Source organism: Scardinius erythrophthalmus (assembly GCF_964197995.2).
Source record: "Scardinius erythrophthalmus genome assembly, chromosome: 6".
In the NCBI taxonomy this organism is placed as follows: Eukaryota; Metazoa; Chordata; class Actinopteri; order Cypriniformes; family Leuciscidae; genus Scardinius; species Scardinius erythrophthalmus.
The window spans coordinates 22228279-22237230 of NC_138226.1; the positions used below are offsets into that span (position 1 = coordinate 22228279).

Sequence of the window (8952 nt, forward strand, 5' to 3'; positions counted from 1 at the left end):
GGTGGGGGAGGGGGGGCATTGTTTTAATTGAGTAAACTTACTCAATTTTAAGAGCGTGTTAAATATATTAATAATATTGATTTGAATTAAGTAATTTTTTTGTTTCTTGAAACAGATCAGTTTAATTAAACATTCTCAAATATTTTGATAGAAATTTCACATATATATTAAGTATATTATAAAGAAATAATTGGTTAGTCAAATACTAAATTATTTTATTGAAAAAAACTTAAATATATCTGTAAATTTTAGATAAAATTAACTGTTGGATTTTTACTCAATTATTTTGGTATGTTTAACTCAAACAATCAAGTAAACGATATACAGAGATTTTATTAAGTTAATAAAGTTAAAAATTTCTGTAATATTTACTAAGCCACAGAATAATTTTTTACAGTGTACTAACTATTCCACCGTGAAAATCTATTTACCAAATGGGGGTTAGGAAAACCACACAATAAATTCCTTGCATCAAACATTAGCTTGGAATGTTTTTAAGCATTGGTAGTTGTGAAAGCAGCTGCATCCCTTCCCTTCTAATATCAAAATATGGAAATGCTATATCTTTTTGGTAACACTTTATAATAACCATCATTAATAGATGGTAAATTGTTAGTTATTTAATCTTTAGTTAATTGTCATTTAACTGTTAGCAAACAAGTCTTTTTACTACTTTGTAACCCATCTATAAACATTATTTAACCAGAAAGAGGCAGAGGAACATTTTTTCATAGCTTATCTTAATGTGCTAGTGTCGGGATATACGGTAGTGACAGTTTGTGCAAATATGACATTATTTTTATAAGTTACCAATGGATCTTGAACAGTTACTTCAAGGTTACTGCAAATGTTCAATTGTTGAAAATGTTCAAAATTTTATGCACAGTATATGCAACAGCAGTATTTGCACTGTAAAAATTTTTTATTTATATAAAGTGTGAGTGAACTATAGGCTGCTGCGGTTCCTGTAGGCTTTGCGTGCGTATTGAGGGGGCCTCCATGTCCATTTTGCTTGGGGCCCCCAAATTCCTTCAAACGGCCCTGGTTACAATATAGTTTACGCTAGGGATGTCCCGATACCACTTTTTGCAGAACGAGTCCGATACCGATACTTTGATTTTTGGTACTCGCCGATACCGATACCGTAACCGAACCCTGAATTTTCACTGCATTTGTAATTTTTAAATGTATTAGTAGATAAACCAAAAGAATATAAATCGTTATTAGTTGGCTTAATTTATTAAAATAAATACAATAGAACAAAGAAAGGCTACAAATGAAATAAACAGTGTTTTTAGAGTTTTTCAGGTAGATCTAACAGGTACAGAAATTTGAATAAAATAATCAAATGTGAAAAAAAGCATATTTATTACTGTATAAATTATATATAGATAGATATTTTTGTAAAGTTTAAAAGGATAGCCTATTTAGTCAAGAGTATTTGAGTATTTCTTTGTCCTTTGTTTGATTAACATTAAAACACAGCAGCAGGTTTATTAGACTGCTGCCCCTTTAAGACCGAACGCACGGACAGCATTTGAACATCATGCTACGTTCATTTGAGATATAACCGACTTTGTTTACTATAGGATACTCGCCAAGACGGGCGTTTTTACATAATTTTGTGTGAATTCGTCCATACAAGCGCAAGACGTGAAAACAATTTAATTCAGTATTCGCGCGCTGAGACGCTGGTTTGCGGGGCGCGCGCTTTGGATGTTTGCGTTCATGGAACTTCTTGACCTGCACACGTCCTCTGTAATAATGTAGCCTAGTGAACCACGCGTTATACTTAAATAAGGTAACAGTTCATATATTACTTTACTTACATATACGATTTAGTTTTCATCCAAATAACATGTGAACGATCAGCAATCAAGAGCATTCAACAGAAGTGCGCTCTCTCTCTCTCTCTCTCTCTCTCTCTCTCTCTCTCTCTCTCTCGTCAGTTAACGCCAATAATAAGCTACATGCCTCCTCTCTCTCTCTCTCTCTCTCTCTCTCTCTCTCTCTCTCTCGTCAGTTAACGCCAATAATAAGCTACATGCCTCTTTTTATTTTCTTTGCCATTGACATCCGACTGAACAAACTTTCCACTGACGTCTGTTTAAAGGGATGTGCGCACTTAATCCACTGCTTGTTTTTCTCTTATCAGCTCGCGCACCACAGCTATGTTAGGCTAGGCTACTACACACCAAGCGGCAACATTCTGATCTGAAAAATGAAGCCTACCCGGAAGTGCGAAAAACTGCAATACATCGAAAATCCGCTAGGGGAAGGTCCCAAAAGGGAGCAAATGTCCATAGCCCCCATGTTAAAATGTCCGTTTTCACAGCATAAATTCATGTCTTTACAGGTTGGTCCCATGGACTTTTATTGTATTTTTCGATAGGTTCCAAGTGCCTGACAACGGCGAGGATAGTGATTTTTTTTCTAACTCGTTAGTTTAGATCGTATTTAGATATAAAATGTATGACAATAAGGGCGTGGTTAACTTTGATTGACAGCTTGATTGACAGCTGACAAGACAGCGCCACGGAGAATGACAACATAAGAAGCGCCATTTTTTAATACAGTTGACATATAATACTACTGTTTCTGTATCATGAAATGTAGTTTTAAGAGTTTTTCAGGCGAGAATGTAGTTGTTTAAAGCTCAAATCTGTGGTTTATTTAAAGATTTATGAAAATTTTATCCAGTTGATCCAGCCGTGACCGGGTGCTCGGCGCGATGTACCCCGCCTGGAACGGTCTTTCATCGGCTTGACGTTCTAAGGTTTGCCGCCAATGCCGCGGACTCTGGCGTCTCTGTAGTGGTTAAACATGAGATTATAATTCATCTTGTGTATATCTAATGGGCGATTTTTGGTCTCGTGAATCTATATTTTTTTCCCTGGGCAATCGTTTTGGCTGAGGGGAAGTTTCATAACTTTATAAGCTATTTAACTTTACCCAGTGCTTTAAGTGGCTCAAAAGAGGTGCCGGTACTCTAATTTTTTTTTTTTTTTTTTTTTTGCTGACTCCCCTCCTCCCCTGAGGTAACTATGGAAGCTTGTTTCCGCCACTGAATAATAAATAAATAATAATAATTGCGACTTGTTATCTCACAATTCTGACTTTTTTTCTCACAATTGCGATATATCAAGTCAGAATTGTGACTTTTTTTCTCATAATTGCGAGATAAGAAGTCAGAATTGTGAGAAATAAAGTCGCAATTGCGAGATATAAAGTCGCAATTCTGAGAAATAAAGGCGCAATTGGGATATATAAAGTCAGAATTGCATGATATAAAGTCGCAAAATGCGTGTTATAAAGTCAGAATTGTGAGATATAAACTATTCTGAGAAAAAAAAAGTCAGTCTTTTTTTCCCTTAGAATTTGACTAGCTTTATAGATAGTTTATATCTCACATTTCTGAGAAAAGATGTCAGAATTCTGACTTTATAAGACGCAGTGTTGTATAAATTACTAGACAGCAATACTTGAGTAAAAGTACAAGTATCAGAAAAAGACTTTGGTAGAAGTGAAAGTTACCTTTTAGAATATTACTTAAGTAAAAGTCTTAAAGTACCTGATATTTAATGTACTTAAGTAATTGAAGTAAAAGTATTTTTTATTTATTTTTTTATTTTATTTTTTAAAAGCAAGCAGTTAGAACTTTGATTGTGAACTTTATTGTGGCTTTATTGTGGGGTGGGGTGGGTGGGGGGGTTGTTGGGATGTAAAAAATAATCTTTTTCTTAATCTAATTTGGATAAATATTAGGTACACAAGATAGGCATTCATTTTTCTCAAGAAAAAAAAATCTCACCTAATGATGTAAACATACAGAGAGCCCTATCAGCTGGTAGTATTATTTAAGGTTAAAAATAATTCAAATTAAATATAATGCATTTTTTTTATCCTAATAACAACTTTATTTAATGATATAAGTAAAAAAATATAATAAATATGTACACTGTTAAAAATTGCTGTAGTTTTTACAGTAAATATTTACAATAGACTACTGTATTTTAAAATTTACAGTATTACTGTATTTTGCCATGTGGGAGCATGCATGTTCCTATGACTTGTGGAAACATGCTTACCGGTATGCAGTAAATGCTACTGGATATCACGCATATACCACTGTAATTTATTTTATTTATTTATGTTTTAAGAAAAAAAAAACGGTTGCAAAAGTTTTTGCTTCACAAGTCAATAACACTAAAGTAATAGTCAACTGTAATAAATACAGCCTTTTTTTAGCGAATTATTTACACCATTTAAACTCTGACATTTGATTATATAACGTACACCTCTAGTACTTTAAAACTGTTGGCTTTTAAAAAAACTCCCATGATTAAACAACGACATCGGCGTAGCGCAGTGCGTGTGATGTCATTTCGTCAATCGTCATCTTCAGTGGACATCTTGGGGGACCGTTGGGACTTTCCACGCGCTGCATCATCATCACCACTCAATTTTCGCGCTCACCTCATGCACGCTAAGTTTACCGAAGGAGGACGAGGACCTCGAATGAGAGTGAGACGACGAGGTGTGTAACGCTAGTAATTCATGCTTTAGTAGTGTAAACGTGAAATCCTGTTACATCCACAATATATTAACTATTATTTTTTTTATTTTTTTTTGTGACGTTTCAAAATTGATAATCTAGATTATTTGTCCAATTTTATGATACTGAATTTGCTTGATGAGTCCAGACACAGATGAACGATTAAGTTAGCTGGCTAACGTTAACTGTTATATTTTCTTCACCGTGAAAGTGTGGCCGTGCTGTCATTTTATATTAGTGCTACATTTTTGTTAACTGTTCGGTATAAAATGATTTTACATTGTTGTTGGTAGTAACGTTAGACATGTAAGCTTTTAAACATTGCAATTAAATTGTGTAGGTTTTATGCAACTAAATAGTGTTTAACTTGACTGCCAAGCCATTAGCTAATGTAATAGCACGTTTTTGTTCGATTTAAGATGGTGTAATTAAGTATTTTTTTGTTTTATTTTTATGTTAATATTATTTGTAAGGGTGCTTGGTATTCATATTTGTAATTTAGTTGTTAAATAGAAAGTAGTGTAAACGTGACATTGGTATTTGCTGTGCACATGCTTTATTGCTGTGCATTTATTAGCTTGTGAAGGGTTTTTTTTTTTTTTTTTTGGGCAGTTGAACATGTTCTGTCACTTTTGTAATAATGAGAGCAGTACAATCCTGAGTTTTGTGCAGCATGTGAAATTGCATAGAAATGTGCATAAATCAGGATTTAGATGTGGTGTACCTGATTGCCCACATATTTTGTCTCTCTCAGTAAATTTCTTCTGAAGGAATGTCTGGAGCCGATAGAGGAGAACTTCACAAGTTGATGGAGGTCACATATTACCGTCAGCGCCACCTCCACCACTGTCTGAACTAAAGAACTCATGGCCTTACCTGTTTTGTCTGAAGGGGATCTTTTTACATTTCCAATTGCTTACTGAAAATCATGGAGAGCATTGAAGGGAAAGGAAAGAGGATTCTAAGATTTTTTCAAGAAAAGCCAACAAACAATGTGGTGTGTGCTGTTCTGTCGAAGTATCAAGAGGGAAATTCTATGGTCCTGTGCATCTTGCAACTCTTAATGGCCCATTTTAAAGAGAGAACAGAATCCCTTATAATTGAAGCTGATGTAAGTATAACATTTAGATTTTTAATGTGTTAAAGATTTCATTGAAATGCTAAATTAATTTTTGTTTTTCTTAGGCAGCAGCAACTTCAGCCGACATGGAAAGAGAGGGATTACCGGATTCACCCGCACTGATCATCCAAGGTTTTTTGCTTTACTTTGTGTCTGTGTCTCCATCATATAAACTTTTCTTTGCTCTCTAGCTTTTAAATGGATAACTGTTTGTCCTGTACTGTTTTTTTTCTTCTCACTTTAATGGCCATTTTAAAAATACAATTTTGCCTCCTCTGTTCCTGTATTCTATTTCACAATTCTATTCTCATTCCTATATTCCTTCCATAGTTAGCTCTCTCTGTGCCCTGTTTTTTTTTTTTATCTCTGAACCATTCTCTCTCATTAGTAACAAAAATCCTTATTAGTAACATTAATCTTCATTGTAAATCCATAGTTTATAGTGTCTTTATCTAAAAATAAAAAATTACATCATGATTTACTCACCCACAAGCCATCCTAGGTGTATATGACTTTTCTCTTTCAGACAAATGCAATCAGTTATTTTAAAGAATGTCCTGGCTCTTCCAAGCTTTATAATGGCAGTGAATGGAGGATGAGATTTTAAAGCTCTAAAAAGTGCATCATCCATCATAAAAGTAATCCAGGAAAAAGTAACTCCAGGGGGTAAATAAAGGCCCTCTGAAGCGAAGCAATGTGTTTGTGTAAGTAAAATATACATTGTTAAACAAAAGTCGACTTATGCCAAAAGAAAGTAACTCCTGACATGATGTATAGTGTAAGCTTTAACGCCTCTCGTGGTTCAAACAAATAGGGCTGTGTAACAAACTTAAGGTCTTCTCTTATATCGATTCGAAATCCTCAGAAATTTGTCTTTAAAAATTATTGTTTTAGACTTCTAATTCGAGTCTTTTTTTTTTTGCTCTATCCTCTGCACTTACGTGTTCTTCGTTGCGTCAGGTCAGAGTTCACTCTTTCGCCATAAATATGCTGAAAGCTAGATATTTTAATTTAAATGGTTTTAAATATGGATATTTTTCTTAAACAAATGCATCGCTTCACTTCAGAAGGCCTGAGTCATGTGGAGTACTTTTATGATCGATGGATGCACTTTTTGGGCTTCAAAATCTTGGCCGTCATTCACTACCATTATAAAGCTTGGAAGAGCTAGGACATTTTTTTAATATAACTCCGATTGCAATTGTCTGAAAGAAGAAAGTAATTTACTCCTATGATAGCGTGAGTAAATCATGGTAATTTTCACTTCATTTCATTCTTTTCAGACTATCCCTTTATCATGAGCTACCCATGAACCATACTTTTACAACACTTATTAATCTATGCTCTGCCGTATTTTATTTTTATTTTTTATAGGTGAATCCATGACCCCAAGCAAGTGGATGTCAGTCGAAAGGGAAGTTGTCCTGGGCCCATTTTCAGAGTCATTTGTTGAGGGCCTGGCAGCGTTGTTTGCGACCTATTACAACTTAAATCTTGCTTATCAGGATGACGCTGCATGCACGCTGGAATTTATTCAGAGGTATTTCAGAGCATAAAATCTTACTCTATATTTATTGTGGACTTTCAAATTTTCTTGACTTTTTTTTTTTTTAGGTTTTCAATTTAGGATAGTTTATCAGGATTAGATATTTTATGGAAAAGTTTTCAAATGAACAAAAAAAAAATTTGCTAACCACACACTGAATAGAGAATTATTTTCATGAATAACTAAATCTAAAATTACTAAAATTAAATCTGTATAATAATGATATAATCTGTACATTTTGTTTATTGCAAACATGGAAGGCTAAATATTTTTATATTAAAATTTTGGATAAAATTAAATATGACCCTAACTCTTCATTAATTGAAATTAAATGTAATTTATGAGTTGTCTGACAAATTTTGTATTTTATTGTTTAAGTGTATACTGTTTTTTTGATAATTGGATGTTGTGTGTTTTTTTTTTCCACAGAGGACTTGTGGGCATTAACCTGGAAACTGGATCAAAAGTTGCTGCTGGAAACAAGAAAATGCATGAAATGAACCCATATGTATGCACACTGTTACGGAAACTATGGACTTTGAATGGCTTGCCATTTAAACAAAAGTATTCCAATGGAATTGATACAAGAGACTCTGACCTGATTTCCAAGTTCATGATTGATGTTCAATACATTCTTGCCTTTTTTTATGGATTTGGCAAATTAAAGGTAGGCACAGTTCAAACCATTTCTTTTGTTTATGACTGAAGTTCAGTCACACTTTAGGGATGTGTGCCTTGTATAGTTGATACTTAAAGGATTAGTTCACCTCAAAATGAAAATTTCCTGATAATTTACTCATCCCAATGCCATTCAAGATGTTCATGTCTTTCTTTCTTCAGTGGAAAATAAAGTTTTTTGAGGAAACCATTTCAGGATTTGTATCCACACAATGGATTTCAATCGCAACCAATATGTTGAAGTCCAAATCAATGCAGTTTCAAAGGGCTTTGAAGTGCTTCAAACGGCTCTGCACGATCCCAGCTGAGAAATGGGGTTTTATCTAGCGAAACGATCTGTAATTTTCTAAATAAAATAAAAATGTATATACTTTTTAACCACAATTGTTCGTCTTGTGCTGGTCTGCTACGCGCCATGCATTACGTCATCACGTTGGAAAGGTCACGGGTCACGTCATCGGTCTAAGTTATTTGTCTGTGTATTCCGGTTCAAAAAGGTAGGGAAGGGCGAAAAATGTATCTAATTTTCTCCTCCAACTTCAAAATCGTCCGACATTTTTGTTTTAGTTTTTTCGTGACCTTTCCAATGTGATGAAGTAATACGTAGCGCATCTCGGAGATGGTACAAGATGTGCATTTGTGGTTAAAAAGTATATATTATTTTTTTAATGACCAACAGTTTCGCTATACAAGACCCTATTCCTCAGCTGGGATCGTGCAGAGCCGTTTGAAGCACTTCAAAGCCCTTTGAAACTGCATTGATTTGGACTTCAACATGTTGGTTGCGATTGAAATCCATTGTGTGGATACAAATCCTGAAATGTTTTCCTCAAAAAACGTTATTTATTTTCCACTGAAGAAAGAAAGACATGAACATCTTGAATGGCATTGGGATGAGTAAATTATCAGGAAATTTTCATTTTGAGGTGAAATAATCCTTTAAGTGCCGCTGTTCTCAGTGGTTCTTTCCAAGGCTAAAGCCTTTCATTTAATCTCCATTTTTGTTTCTCCCAATATATTTTGGAATCTGGTGCTTATGTTAAATAGCCATTA

The 8952-nt window shown here is 34.2% G+C and overlaps 1 long non-coding RNA gene across 1 annotated transcript; it reads left to right on the top strand.

Moving 5' to 3' along the window:
• The first annotated feature begins 4404 nt into the window (after positions 1 to 4404).
• Positions 4405 to 8952, top strand: LOC308692590. Its single transcript, XR_014030360.1, has 5 exons — positions 4405 to 4537; positions 5310 to 5666; positions 5741 to 5807; positions 7050 to 7215; positions 7651 to 8952. It is a non-coding gene; the product is annotated as an uncharacterized lncRNA (long non-coding RNA).